At 35.0% G+C, this 16,257-nt stretch overlaps 1 non-coding gene and 1 pseudogene across 1 annotated transcript; both read left to right on the top strand.

Moving 5' to 3' along the window:
• Window positions 1-269: 269 nt before the first annotated feature.
• Window positions 270-11,997, top strand: LOC146888394 (uncharacterized; annotated as a pseudogene).
• TRNAG-UCC (transfer RNA glycine (anticodon UCC)) lies at window positions 8,892-8,963 on the top strand. The gene has a single exon. It is a non-coding gene; the product is annotated as a tRNA-Gly (tRNA).
• Window positions 11,998-16,257: the final 4,260 nt, after the last annotated feature.

Genomic DNA, 16,257 nt, shown 5'->3' with positions numbered 1-16,257 from the left:
CTATGTTTAGTGGCATTAATTACCAATTTTGGAAAATTAGGATGAAAATCTTTATTGAGTCAATAGATCAAGGGATATGCGATGCAATCATAAATGGACCATATACTCACTTCATCACTTCATCTCTCAACATGGATGAGTTTTTTCGTTTTTCACAATGCAAGAGTGCCAAGGAAATGTGGGAGGTTCTTGAAGTGACTCATGAAGGAACCAATGATGTTAAGAGAGCAAGAAAGCATGCCTAGATTCAAGAGTATGAGCTATTCAAGATGAAACAAGGAGAATCCATAGCGGATGTGCAAAAGAGATTCACTCACATAGTCAACCATCTCATAGGCTTGGGTAAGGAATTTGACAAGGAAGAGTTAAACATCAAGGTGCTAAAGTGTCTTGATAGATCTTGGTAACCAAAGGTCACGGCTATCTCAGAAACAAGAGATCTATCCACTTTGACTACAGCTGCATTGTTTGGAAAGCTTAGGGAGCATGAGATTGAGATGCAAAGGTTTAATGAGCTTGAGTCAAGTGAGAAAAAGGTTAAGAACATAGCCTTGAAGACTAGCACCAAGAAAAATGAGGAACTCGAGGATGAGGTGGCTGAATCAAGTGAAAGTGAGAACTTGAATCTCCTTGTCAAGAGGTTTGGTAAGTATCTCAAAAGGAAAGGTATCAAAGGTAATCCCAAGAGGTATACTTCCAAACACAATTAATCAAACTCTTCTAACTTTACATGTTATAACTGTGGAAAACAAGGACATATCAAAATTGAATGTCCAAATGCTAACAAACAAAAGGAGAAGAATGTTGATAGGAAAAAGGAGAAGAAGCCAAAGGAGAAACGTGCATACATTGCATGGGAGGACAATGATGATTCAACAACAAGTAACTCCTCACAAGATGAGAGTGAAGAAGCCAACTTGTGTCTCATGGCTGGTTATGAGTCATCTTCCTCAAGCCAAGTAAGTTCTCTAGACTTAAATGACTATAATCAATTGTTGCATGATTTTGAAGAGTTGCATAATGAAGCAAACAAGATTTCTGCATTAAACAACCGGTTGAAAGGCTTAAACAACTGGCTGGAAAACAAATTTATCCAACTGGAAAAAGAAACAGCTGATTTAAAAATTGATTTTAAGCATTTAGAAATGATTTACAGTAATTCAACCGACTGTTTCAGAAATCAACCGGCTGAAAAACCCTGTTAAACTTGCACAGTTTTGAAAAATCAAGTGAAATACCTTATAAAGACCTGTGCAAGGTTCACAAGAGGGGAAGCAAACTTAGAGTCTGTTCTTGGTTCTCAAAACTGTGTGTTTGGCAAAGCTGGACTTGGTTTCAATCCTTCTTTTCAAAAGAAAACGAAGAAGTTCTCTAGTTTCTTTTCAAAAAGTATGCCAAGTGACATGCCATTCATTTCATGCAACTACTGTATGCAAAAAGGTCTTGTTATTAAGAATTGTCATGCTAGAAAATATGATGTTCCTAAAGGGATTATGAAATGGATCCCAAAAGGATCTAGAAAGGCATAACCATGATGGACCCAACCTATCAAAGGGTACCAAATAATCCAAATCTATTTTGTAGGTCATGAAAGGTGATAAGAAAGATTTGTGGTACCTTGATAGTGGCTGTTCGAGACATATGACTGGAGATAAAACCAAATTTGCAAAGTTGGAGTTGAAGGAGGAAGGTTTTGTAACCAATGGAGACAACAACAAAGGAAGAATCCTTGGAAATGGAGTCATAGGCAATGGATCCTCTTTCAACATCAAGAATATGCTGCTAGTTGAAGGACTCAAACACAATTTGATAAGTATAAGTCAACTATGTGATAAAGGCTTTAAAGTCTTGTTTGAACCAAATAGTTGTTTGATATATGATGCACATGGTAGTATTGTTTTGATAGGAAAAAGAGTCTATAATATATATCTACGTGACCTGCATCATGCATCATTTAGCATCCATTATTTGCTTACAGAAAAGGATGATACTTGGTTATGGCATAGAAGACTTTGTCACAAACACATGCAGCATTTCAATCGGCTGAATAGAAAACAACTGGTTGAAGGACTACCAAAACTCAAGTTTGAGAAGGATAGAGTGTGTGAAGCATGTCGAAAAGGAAAGCAAACTAAGGTCTCTTTTAAATCCAAAAAATTTGTTTCAACTGAAAGACCTTTAGAGATGCTTCACATGGATCTATTTGGTCCATCTCGAACCATGAACCTTGGTGGCAATCTTTATGCATTAGTCATTGTTGATGATTTCTCTAAGTACACATGGACTTTCTTCTTAGCTGCCAAAAATGAAACTTTTCATGCTTTCAAAAGACTTGCCAAGATGCTTGAAAATGAAAAGAGTTCCAAGATAGTGTCTGTTCGAAGTGACCATGGTGGGGAATTCCAAAATGAAAAGTTTGAACACTTCTGTGAAAAGCATGGAATTAACCATAATTTTCCTACACCAAGAACCCCACAACAAAATGGTGTTGTTGAAAGGAAAAACAGGTTACTTGAGGAACTAGCTAGAACTATATAGAATGAAAACTCACTACCTAAGTACTTTTGGACTGATGCAGTCAACATTGCTTGCTATATTTTAAATAGAGTGTTGATTAGGCCAATTTTGAAGAAAACCCCTTATGAGCTTTTCAAAGGGAGAAGACCTATTTTAAGTCACCTAAAAGTATTTGGATGTAAGTGCTTCATCTTAAATAATGGCAAAGAAAGTCTTGGCAAATTTGATGCAAAAGCAGATGAAGGTGTTTTTCTAGGCTATGCTACACAAAGTCATGCATATAAAGTCTATAATAAAAGATTGATGACTGTTGAAGAGTCTATGCATGTTGTATTTGGTGAAACTAACCCAAAGTTGCAAGATCAAGTGTCAAAGAAAGCAGATGAGGAAGATCTACTGCAGGAGCAGATTTCTGTTGCAGAAAAGTTCAATATTGTAGGAAATCAGTCGGCTGAAAAGGCAAAACAATCGACTGAAAAAGCTGCATACAGTAAATTGCCTAAGGATTGGATCCAGCCTAGAGGTTTATCAAAGGACAATATCATAGGTGATATCAAACAGGGAGTATCTACTGGACGTAGGATTGTATTTTCTAAACATGTTGCATTTGTATCTCAAATTGAACCTAAGAATGTGAATGATGCTTTGAATGATAGTAATTGGATTGTGGCTATGCAAGATGAAGTCAATCCATTCACAAGAAATGATGTGTGGTTTCTAGTTCCTAAAACTAATGATATGAATATAATTCGAACCAAATGGGTTTTTAGAAACAAAATGGATGAAGATGGTAATATAGTAAGAAACAAAGCTAGACTAGTTGCTAAAGGTTATAATCAAGAAGAAGACATTGATTTTGATGAAACTTATGCACCTGTAGCCAGGCTAGAAGCTGTGAGATTACTCTTAGCATATGCTCGCATGTGTAACTTTAAATTGCATTATATGGATGTGAAAAGTGCATTCTTGAATGGTTTCCTAAATGAAGAAGTGTATGTATCATAACCTCCTGGATTTGAGGATCATCTCTATCCTAACCATGTTTTCAAATTGAAAAAGGCCTTATATGGTTTGAAACAAGCACCAAGACAATGGTATGAAAGGCTAAGCAATTTTCTCTTATCAAAAGGTTATGTTAGAGGAGAAGTGGATAAAACACTCTTCATTAGAAAACATGAAAATGATGTTATACTTATTCAAGTGTATGTTGATGATATCATCTTTGGTTCAAATAACAACACATTGTGTGAAAAGTTAGTTGTAGCTATGCAGGGAGAGTTTGAGATGTCCATGATGGGTGAGCTTACCTACTTTCTAGGGCTACAAGTCAAACAACTCAAGCATGGAACATTTTTAAATCAATCAAATACTGTTTGACTTGTTGAAAAAGTTCAAAATGGAGGATTGCAAGGAAGCTACCACTCCAATTGCAACAAATTGTCTTATGGATGCATATGAAGCTGGCCAACCAGTGGATTCAACCAAATATAGAGGGTTGATTGGGTCTTTGCTCTATCTTACAGCAAGTAGGCCAAATATTCAGTTTTAAGTATGCTTATATGCTAGATTTGAAGCAAATCCAAAGGAATCACACTTTAAGGCTGCAAAAAGGATTCTAAAGTATCTCAAAGGAACAACCAATGTTGGTTTATGGTATCCATGTGATTCTAACATATCTCTTAGTGGCTTTTCAGATTCAGACTATGTAGGGTGCAAATTGGATAGGAAAAGCACAAGTGGTACTTTCCATTTGCTTGGATTAAGTCTAATCTCATGAAATAGCAAAAAGCAAGCTTGTGTGGCACTTTCCACAGCTGAAGCTGAATATATTGCTGCTAGACATGGCTGTACATAAATCATATGGTTGAAACATCAACTTTTGGACTATGGTGTAAGGCTAATCAATGTACCTTTGTATTGTGATAATACTAGTGCAATCAACTTAACCAAGAATCCAATACAACATTCTAAAACCAAGCATATAGAGATTAGGCATCATTTCATTCGTGATCATGTTCAAAAGGGAGACTGTGAAATCAAATTTGTTAAAACTGAAAATCAATTGGCGAATTTGTTTACAAAACCATTGGCTAGAGATAGGTTTAACAAGCTAAGAACTGAACTAGGCATTTTAGACATCAAGAATGTGGTATGATGTGTTTGTAGCATGTTAATCTTATGTACTCATCCATTGGTTTCATAAAAATCTGCTACTGTATGCAAAAGTTAAAAACTGTCATAGTCAACCTGTTGATTTTGCATTTCAATGTGTTGATTTCACTTAAATTTGCCTCTATTTGCACAATTCATGATCTATCAACCTGTGTTTATGTATTTCAACATGTTTATTTCACTTAAACTGCTACTGGATGATGAAAAATTGATTTGCTATGATTTTTAATCCGCTGTTTTCATAATTCAGTATGTTGATTTCATTAAAACTGAATCTGGAAAAATGAAGTTCAATTTCCCGATTTTCAATCGATTGATTTTCAAAATCAGTCAGCTAATTTCACTTAACCAGACTCTGTTATTAATTTCTGATGCTCTGATGTTGTTTTAGTCGACTGATTCTATTTTTCAACGTGTTGATTTTACTTAAATTGTGCATTTACTCACGAATTGAATTGTTAAGCTGACCTAGTCAAAGAAAGCATCTTTTTGTTAGGTACTATCTGCTCCTAACTGCCAATTTCATCAGCCATGTGTTAGTTTTACATAATTGTTTGACGAAAAAGCATTCTAGTGTACAATTCCGATATGCATGTAGCTCACATGATCTGAACTGATTGGTTCTCTCATAAAAACACATTGAAAACATCATGAATGAATGAGATACTATTTTGGACTGCATTGAATTGATTTGGGTAACATAAAATGAGTTAATTAGAAAAATCTGCACCATTTAATCAACTATTTCTGAAAATCAGTTTGTTGAATTATAAATACTGCACTTGTATTGCTGCATCTACATCATACATCTCTTAGAAACAGCCATACCAACACTCATCATGCCTCGTCGTTCCCAAAGAGCTACCCAATCTGATGATGAGCACTCCACTCCTCCTACTCCAAGGTCTCCAAATCATGAAAGCCATGGAAGAATTGAAGCATGGTTTGAGGATCATGAGGACAACATTCAAGTGTTCCTCATTGAAATAAATAGAAAGCAGATAAGCATTCCTAAGGTGCTGAGGTTCTCATGGCTAAGGGCTGAAGGCTTTGAGAGCCTATTCCAACAACTAAAGCATCAAAAGTTGAAGTCCTTCCTTGAACTTTCTGGGAAAATCTATCCAAACTTGGTAAAAGTGTTTTTCACCAACTTGGAGTTCAAAAATGTTGTCCTACTGTCCAGCATCAAGGGTGTTCAAATGGAGATCAACAAGAGAGCTTGGAAAGATGTGGTTGGACTCAAACCAAGGGGTGTGCAAGTGAGAAAAGGTGAAACTGGGGCTGTTCTAGAATTCAACAAGATGCAATACTATGGCCAATGCTTGAGAAATCCTATTGCTGAAATCAAACACTTCCATATTGGTGGTCTCAAGGTGGATCAAAGGTTACTTGGTATGATTGTCACAAAAATCCTTGTTTCACGTGGTAGCAACCATTCAACATTGAATGAGGGAGATTTGATACTCATGTATTGCATTCAACATAACATTCAAGTGGATTGGATCTATGTTTTTCCTGATCACATGCTCAAGGCCAAGAGGCTCACGAATTTTTGGGAACTGGATGGACAACTACTGGAGCTGTTGTTGGTGGTGCACATGACCATGAAGTCGGTCCAAGTGGTGCAAACCAAGAGGAAGAACCAACTGTTGGACCTATGGACTTAATTACCTACAACCCTTCAAAGGATAGAGGCCTTGTGTACTCACATTTTGAGAGAATGGTGCTGAACCAGCTGCATAAGCTCAATGTGTCTCAACATGAACATCACAACTATTGCAATGAGAGGTTCAATGAATTGGATGGCCAAATCCATGACATCCATGATATGCCCCACTCATTCCAGACCAGAAATGATCGTCAAGATGACTGAGTGTGGTGGTTGTTTAGGATCATGCATTGCATCCTTGTGTCTGTGATTTTATAGTTTGAGTTCTGTCTGTTTCAGTTGGTTGTTTTTCATTTCAGTCGGCTGATTGTATCAGCTTTATGCATCTGTTTTTTGTTTGATGAATCTAAAGGGGGAGAAAATTGGAAACATTGGAAAATGGATAATTGATCACATTAAACTAAGCATTAAAATTGGAATCAATAATCAAATATGAATTTGAACCCATATTATTGATAGGGGAGCATGATCACAATTGTATACTTGCTAGCTTGTGTGTATTGTTGTTGTAAATGTTTTTTAGGTTCACAAGCTTCAAGCTAAGGTTTTACTTCATCAATTGGTGGTATCCAATAAAGGGAAGCATTTTGTAATGGAAGATAGAAGAAGATAGATGGAATAGAGGTTGGCTTCATCAAATCAGGCGGAGATTGTTGACATGAGAAGCCAAGGTGGTTTGCTTCTTGAAGATTTGATGAAGATTGAATGAAGCTCTTTTGAATTATCTTGAAGCCATTACCATTGGAATGAAGCCTACATGGTGATCAAGGCTGAAACGTGTGCTCTCCATGTAGTTACATCATTAAGAAAGTGTATTTGTTGTTTGTAATTCATGTTGTAGACCTTATAGCATTAATTATATGTAGTTTGGTCTTTATTGTGTTTTTAATCTATTGAATTTCGTAACAGTTTGACTATTTAAGCTGTGATTTTCGAAAGAGAGGTTTGTTGATCATTTTAGAGCACAATTTGGTTCTGGAAACTTGTGGAAACTCTCTCCTTCGTGATCATAGGTGGAAACTCTCTCAATTCTTGGAGCTTTTGGCTTGGTTTGAAGCTTGGAGAAAGTGGTTTGTGGTAGGCTAGGTTGTGCTACCACTGAGGTTTGATCTTTCTCAAGCTTTGTGTGTGTGCCTGGTGGTTTTCCAGGTCTGTAAGAGGGTTCTCGCTGTGCTGGTGTGATTCTTGTGTGATTTAAGAGTCTTTTGTGGTGTTTTTGCATATTTTGGAAGTGTAAGGGTGGATACTTTGTAAAACTTTTAAAATAGTGCAAAGTCAAGCTAAGGTTGTCTTGACAAACTGGATGTAGCTCAGGTTTGAGTGAACCAGTATAAAATCTCATGGTGTCCTCTCTTCTCTAACCTTTCTCTCTTGCATTTTCATTTTAAAGTTTCAAGAATTTGTGCTTTAATAATCTTTTTCATGTTCTTGCATGTTTTCATAGCATCTACAACATTGAGCATGTTTGTATAATCATTTGGAACTGGTCTTGATCATTCTTGATCATTGTTTCTGGTTTAAAATTCAAATTCGCATTTCTACATTTTTCCCAGTATTTCAGTCGACTATTTTTCTGTTTCAATCAATTGATTATACCATAACATAATTTGTTTAGTAAAATCAATCTATTAACTCTGTTTTTGATTGATTGAAAGTGTACAGTTCAATACTGTTTGCATCCTAACTTGGTGATCTATTTTGATTCAATTAAAGGTGGTTTTTAGCTTGCAAAGATAGCCTAAATTTTTAAACTAGCCAATTCAATGCCCCTTCTTAGCTTTTCAACCATTTCAAAACTAACAATTAGGTGTTGTTGTTGTTGCTAAGAACGTTGATCATCCTCTATGTAATTCAGAGGAAGTGTTTATTCATCTCTTGTGTCTTTAAGAAAGGTGTTTTCTAAACCTTTACTTTCTTAATCTGATTGTAGTATGATTCTGATAGTGATTAAGTTAATCTTTTTGTTTAAGAGATTAACAAATGGACATAGGATCCTTTGATTTGGACTAGTATAAATATCTATGTTGATCTTCTTCCCTATACAAAGAAATATTTTTTAGTTATAATATATTTAATCTCTTTAAATTTATAAATCCCTTCAATTAAAATTGACATCGAAAAATATTTTTAAATACAATTTATATTTTTTTTAAACTATAACTAGATACTTGTCCACGATTTGTGACGTACTCTCCAAATTAATACTTTCTTTTTTGTTTTTCTTTGATGCAGTATGAATATTAAAGCAACAATTAATTATTTTCTTCCCTAATGTTTTTATTTTAAAAGTTATTAAAAAAAGGCCAACACTTAAAATTAAAGAAACAAAGTCATTCAAGTGAATGTTTCAAATCTATGATGTAATTTTCATTAATATTTTCTTAAGTTGGGTACTGACTAAAGTGTAGTTCCTTGTATAATAATCGTATGTATAAATTTAGAAAACCTAATATCATCATTATGTTTTAGCCTTTACTTTGTGCATAAGGAATATTCATTAAAATAATTGAAGAAAGTTTGAAAAGAGCATCAAGCGTTTGTAGTCCAACGGTTAGGATAATTGCCTTCCAAGCAATAAACCTGGGTTCGACTCCCGGCAAACGCATTGAAAGATTATAAATTGGCAATTGGGTTCATCATGTTTTAATATTTTTGTGTGGAATTGAGTTCCTAAGATTAGAGGTGTAACAATTATATTGTTGTTTTGAAACCTTGTATTATTTGGTTCAAATGGCTCTTAATCTCATGAAGAAAAGTGACACAAAAACAAAGTTGGCTAACATTTTTGTATCAAGAAGGTTTTGACAAAGTATCCATTAGGCCCGAATTTTTGCAAAAGTGCTATAAATTATTAGTTGCCAAAATGTAAGTATAAAAAAAGATCAACATTTGAGGTAAAAATTTCACTAAAATTAAATAGTTTAAGACTTCAAAAAGGTTGCCTTATTTCATATAACATTAACAAACTCTTACATTGCACATCCAAAATTTGTTTTGAAATTTTACATAGCCTAGAAAAAATTTAATCTTTAAATGTGTTTTTATTGGATTTTTCTTTTCCTATATGTCACGAGCTAGAATATTTATTATAACTCGTCAATGTCAACAAGGCCAATACAAAAAAGAAATAAAGAAACATATAATGCTATTTTAAATTTAAAATTATTTATGAAATAGATATAAATATATTCCTTTTAATTATTAACATTGATCCTCTTTTGTTAGATTAAGCTTAAATGTTCCATTCAAAGCACAAGTGAATATGCGGAACAAACATTTTATTCAATTCTTGGAAGAAAAAGCATAGGAGAGTACATTATTTCAAAACTATTGTACAAGATTTACATGGATGAAATGACAACTCAAAAGGTATCCTGCCTCATGATCACACAGGAAGATCAGTCGCTATGTCACAAAAAGTGTGACCACATAAGCTTGTAACTGCTCTAAAGGTAAAGAAATAATGCCTCGTAGGAGGCTTGCCATATATGTCCTTCAAAGACAATCTTCTATGTGAATCATATGTCAAGGGTAAGCAAGCTAAAAGTTCTTTCAAAAGCATAAATGATTTTTCAACACAAAGCATATTGATCTATTCTGTCCAACAAGAACTAAGTCTCTAAGTGACATACGATATGGTCTAGTAATTGTTGATGATTATACTAGATGGACTTGGGTTGAATTATTAAGAAATAAAGATCAATCTTATAAATTCCTTTTCAAGTTTATTAAGCTAGTTCAAAATGAAAAAGGTCTATCAATTGTTTTTATAAGATTTGATCATGGAGGAATTTCAAAATGAAAATCTTTTTGAACTATTTGAAAGTTTTGGCATTACTCATAATTTCCCAACTCCAAGAACACTGCAACAAAACGATGTAGTAGAAAGGAAAAATATAGCTTTGCAAGAAATGACTAGAACAATGTTAAATGCTAATTCCACACCAAAACGTTTTTAGGCAGAAGTATTAACAAAACTTGTTATTTACAAAATAGAGTTTACTTAAGACCTTTAATTAAGAAGACTACTTATGAATTGTGGAAAGATAGAAACCTACAATTTCATATTTTCATTTTTTTATGTGCAATGCTTTATACTGAATACAAAAGATAATCTAGGGAATTTAATTCCAGATGTGATGAAGGTGTTCTTCTTGGCTATTTAGAGACGTTCAAAGCTTATACAATATTTAACCTTCATACACGTACTATGAAAGAAGCCTTACATGTGAAACTTAGTGATTGTAAGCTTGATAAGAAATTATCTAAGGTAGAACAATGTTCTAGTTTTAAAAGGTAGGTTACAAAGAATACTATGACATAATTACACTAGTAGACAATCCTTCACCAAACGAGAAAGAAGTAAGTGTTGAAAATGACTCATCAGAAGGACTATACACTCCCAAAGAAGAAAAGGAACCCTTTTATCACATGCAAAAATTACCATCCATCTAATGAAATCTTAGGTGATGCCAAGAAAGAAGCCACAAGATGATCAAAGCTTAAAACCAAGAAGCAATGATATCTCAAATGGAGTCTAGAAATGAGGATGAAGCTTTAACAAATGAAAGTTGGATACATGTAATGAAGGAGGAGCTAGGCCATTTGGAAAAGAACCTACGCCAAAATTATCAATACACAACTCTTTATTTGTTCATAGATCACACATTTTTTATGCTCCCTCTATTGGAGCGATGTTTATTAATAGAGAGCGCTTACATCATTTCTCCAAATAAGTGCTCTCTATTTGCATATTAATACACAACGCTTCTCTAACTGTGAGTGGTCCACAAGTAATATTTCCAGTGAAATATGGTCATGTGATGTGGGTTAATCGAGACAAGTTATCCCATTTTAGACCACCCTAATATTATTTATACGTGAAAATATTTTATTATCAAGGTATGTCTTTGTGAAGGTGGTGATTATTTTTTATACCCATAGGTGATCTGATATTGTTCTGTGGTACAACAAGTGGTAAGGAAGTCACCACTTAACTGTTGATTGGTCTACAAGTAATATTTCCAGTGAAATAAGGTCATGTGATGTGAGTTAATAGAAACAAGTTATCTCATTTTGAACCAACCTAATATTATTTATGCTTGAAAAGATTTTATTATCAAGGTATGTCTTTGTGAAGGTGTTGATTATTTTTTATACCCCATAGGTGGATCTTATATTGTTCTGTTGTACAAAATGGGGTACCACATTCTTTGGTACCGTTGTAATTAGTGACCATGAAGTTGGTATTTCCACATCCCCAAGGACTCATCTACACAACCTTGGAACGAATACCACAACCAACATGGTCAGTTTTCATTACATTATATAGTGTTTTTATTTAAATGAAAAGAACTAATTATTTTAAACGAAACCATGTCCAAGTCTTTGACGTACCAAGCACAGGGATTTTATTGCTATTAACTTCAGTTGAAAATACTCATGTTTGTGGAAGTTGAGAAATATTGAGGTTAAATATGCATATCCTATATTTATTTATTATAATTTATTATGATGGTAACGTTTAATTAATGTATGACACATTTTATGCAGGAAATAATTTGCAAACAACATCCATTTTTGGATCATTCGGCATGATCAACATGGCATTACCAAACACCTTTTGGGATTATGATTAGTGTTTGTGAATGACATGTTTAGTTATGGATAGATTCGTAGTTTTCAAGTATGTTGCTCTAGTATCGTTCACTACAGTGGTGTATGTGATCAAAGGAACTATTATGTCATGATTACTCATGTAGTACGTGATGACCAACCCAATACTTTTTGTACAGGAGCACCATTCAGCTTCATCCATACTTCTGAAAATTGGAATCCCTTGTTTCAGACAATTAAATCATGGTATTCTATTTTTTTTGTGGAGGTTAATAAAAACTTTGGTGCTTTAATGTTGGCAAAGTTGTGATAAAAAATTAGAAACAACAAATCTCCTAAGTTCACTAGAAATCCTAAGTGATCATCACTCACGCAGAACGTGATGACCAGCCTAATACTTTTTGTACACGAGCACCATTCAGCTTTAGCCATACTTTTGAAAATTGGATTCACCTGTTTCACATAATTAAATCATGCTATTTTATTTTTTTGTGGAGGTAATAAATATCACCATAACATATTCACCGTGGTCTAAAATTATGACATTGAACTATTTTATTTTCGAAGTGCACCAAATAAGTGAACTAGTATATTCATAAAAATGTTGCATAATAAAAAAAAGTTATCACTGTCAATGCATACAGAGAACAACTTGTTGGTTGTTGAAGCACACAAATTTACATAATTTTTACATAATCAATCTGCACCAATAACATATACACTGAAGTAAACTTGTAGAATGTACTACCTACTTAAACAACATATTTGCACTAACTCCTACAAATTGCCTTATAACTTCTACTTATATAGAAATGGTTGAAATCTTTTAATAAGGCTCTTTCCATGTATATTTTAAGGGTCAAGAATCCATTCACACACATATTGTTGTCTGAAATGTTGGAGCTCCTCCTGTGGCAAAAAAAAAACTCCATAATGGTATGTGATAAAATATCCTTTGCATCAATGTAACAGAAGAGTAAGGGGGCATGGTTTTACCATCAAATCTTTTAAGTCCTTCCCACATATCAAGATACTTTAAGACCAAAATGCCATAATCATGCTTGAATATAGGGAACATAATATTAATCCACACAAACAAAAATAATCTAACTTAAAAGTCTGATTATTGAACTTCTTATCCTTACAAATTTGGTTGTTCAGGAAGATCAACAACGACGAGTTCAAAGGATGCTTTGTCTTGGTTCTTATCACCCATCAAAAGCCACAATAAGTTTTCCAAATTATACATCTGTGTACACTTATAAATAACAAATGACCTCTGAAATTTTAATATCCTCAAAACATATGGCAAAATAGTTATCAAAGTAGTTGAATTACCACATTATTATCTATTTGTTTCTTTTGCCGACACTTGTGTGGAAGAGAATCCAAGACAATAAAGTAATTGCTTTCAAAATTGATTGCATAGAACCACCAGTGTCCATCATAAACAACTTGGGCAAACAACTGGACAAAACTAAAATTAAACACACCAAAGCAATATAAATTAAGTCATTTGATAATCAAACAGTGTGCCAAACTCACAATATATGTTGTTAGTATTTCCTCATGTGAAACCAAACTGCATGGTAGGTAATGTCGGTAGTAGTCTAAAGTCCATACATGTCTATTTAATTTCCTCTCATTACAATCGATAATCACAACATTCTACCAAATCAGGTCTACAAATGTTATATGTACACTAACATTTCCAACAAATAGATTAGAGGATTCCACTTACCGTAAACAAAGGATTGAATATTAATCTATTTACTTGGCCAATCAGTCTTTTCTCTTTGTATATGTAATTGCTGGCTGCAAACAGAACAGACTAAAAACACCACGAATCATTATTATATTCGATGACTTTCAAATTAAAATTCAAAGTTCATTGTTTTAGCTGCAAGCATTTACCATGTTATGAATCCAGCCACGAGGATGAAATCCATGATACTCCACACTTCTGAATAATTGCCCATTGATTTCAGCATATAGAAACCTAAAAAAAAATTAACAAATTACAATTATCACACTTAAATTAATGATAAATCTAATAAGCACACCATGACATGGCTTTGCTAGGAAAAATTTGGATTACATACCTTGCCCAATGAGCAGTAGTGACATTCTTGTACAATTAAGCCATATCTATAATCATTGTACTAGTTTGGCCTCTAATGTAAGGGACAATGGCCAAGCACTCAGATTTTGAGCATTCTTTAGTAACACTGGTGTTATCCTCACTTTCACTAGAATGATCAAGCTCTATACACTGCTCAGGTTGGGCAAAGGCATGTGCCACTGAAGGAGTATTGTCACCTTTCCCACCCTCCTTCTGCTGCGAAGAAGAACAAACACTTGGATTTAAATATTTTGTTCACCATGACAATGGTCAAATTCAACTTTTGTTTAGAAATCATCGTGGATATTCATTTCATTTGCTTGTTGACACTACTCTTGGTGAGAAGGAGAACCCCCAACTTGAATAACATCATTTCCTTCATGGCCACGTCCTTGTGAAGGAGAAGCATCACCTTCATCACACATATTCTGCTACGAACTAGAACCCACAACTGAATTTAAATTCTTTTCTTCATCATCAAAAGGAGCCTATTCATCTACTGTTGTGAAATCACCATGGACGTTCTTTTCTTCTACCTATTCACACTAATTTTGTTCAGAGGGAGAACCCCCAACTTCATTAAAATCATTGCCTCTAGGCGCAGGAGGGTCAGCATGACCACTTCCAAAATGCTCATTCCGCAAGTTTTAAATTTCAACCTTCATCTCCATTACAAGCCTCTCGTGCTTTTCAAAATTTTATTGTAAAGTTGCATTTTGATTAGAACAACCATCACCGCTGTAACATCCCTAAGGAATATTACTTTGAAAATATCACAAACAATTAAATAAATGAGACTAAATACGATAATATAAAAATTTTCCTCATTTATTTAATTGTTTGTGATATTTTCAAAGTAATATTCCTTAGGGATGTTACAGTTGGTATCAGAGCAAAAGTTTCGAAAATGTTTTGAAAAACATGTTTTGGGGCTTTTGGGGAGTGAGCTTGCTATGTGTGTGCATGTTATTATGTGTGTTTAAATCTAAGGAGGTAAGATTGTGTTAAACTAATGGAATGATGTTTAACAGTTGAATATGTGGCGTATCCAAGCAATGGCAGCTAACAGAAGAAGAAGGAATGTTGGCGGTGCTGATGACATTGCAGAAGCCATTCATCGCATGGTAGATGCAATGCAATAACCTATTCCAACACAGCCGAGAGTGGCCCTAGCACCAGCAAGAGCGCCAACAATAGAGGATTTTCTATGCCATAAGCCCGCAGAATTCACGGGTGGGGCCACCCCAGACGAAGCTGATGCCTGGCTTCGCAAGTGCGAAAAGATCTTTGGAGTGATGAATTGTGCTGACGAGTAGAAGCTGGCCTTTGCTGTGTACCTGCTGAATAATGACGCCGAGTACTGGTGGGCAGGCATGAAACAACAGATGCTGGTTAGGGAGGAGCCAGTAACCTGGGAGAATTTCCGAACCCGCTTTTTAGAAAAATATTTCCCAGATACTGTTAAACAGGACAAGGAAGCAGAGTTCCTGGCTCTACAACAGGGAAACATGTCGGTGCAAGAATATGTTAACAGATTTGAGCAATTGGCAAGGTATTATTCCCAGGCAATTACTGAAGAGTGGAGATGCCTTAAATTCGAGCGGGGGCTCAAACATGAGTTAAAGAAGGTGGTCACGCCTCTGAGAGAAAGAAGGTTTCCAATCTTGGTGTAACAAGCCAAGAGTGCAGAGTACCTAGAGAGAGGGTCGAACCCAGCAAGTCGACATCAGAAGAGTATTGCAAAGACAAGACAGGTGAAGAAACCATATAGTCGACCCCAGACTTCTCAGAGCCCTACGTGTTACTAGTGCGGTGGGCCCCATTTAAAGAGGAATTGCCCTCAGATAACCGGTGGGGTAGGAGGGTCAGGAGATCGTCGCAAATGCTTCATATGCGACAAGCCGGGCCACTTTGCCAATAACTGCCCGGAGAAGAAGAGTATCGGGGTGAAAAAGCCAACAACGTCCCCAACTGAGAGAGCTAGAGCAGCGGGAAGAGTGTTCGCTATGACTTCCACTGAGGCTACCCAGTCAGGTAACCTTATTCTTGAGCCCTGTTCGTTAATTGGCCAGTTAGTTTTGGTGTTGTTTGACTCTGGAGCAACACATTCCTTCATTTCTAATGCTTGTGTGGGGAGACTGAATTTGGTGAAACGTGATTT

Source organism: Vigna unguiculata, chromosome 2 (genome assembly GCF_037176805.1).
Source record: "Vigna unguiculata cultivar grain cowpea cultivar isolate G323 ecotype 2 chromosome 2, ASM3717680v1, whole genome shotgun sequence".
Taxonomy (NCBI): Eukaryota; Viridiplantae; Streptophyta; class Magnoliopsida; order Fabales; family Fabaceae; genus Vigna; species Vigna unguiculata.
The sequence above is the reverse complement of the archived record's forward strand: the minus strand, read 5'-3'. Positions and strand labels throughout refer to the sequence as shown.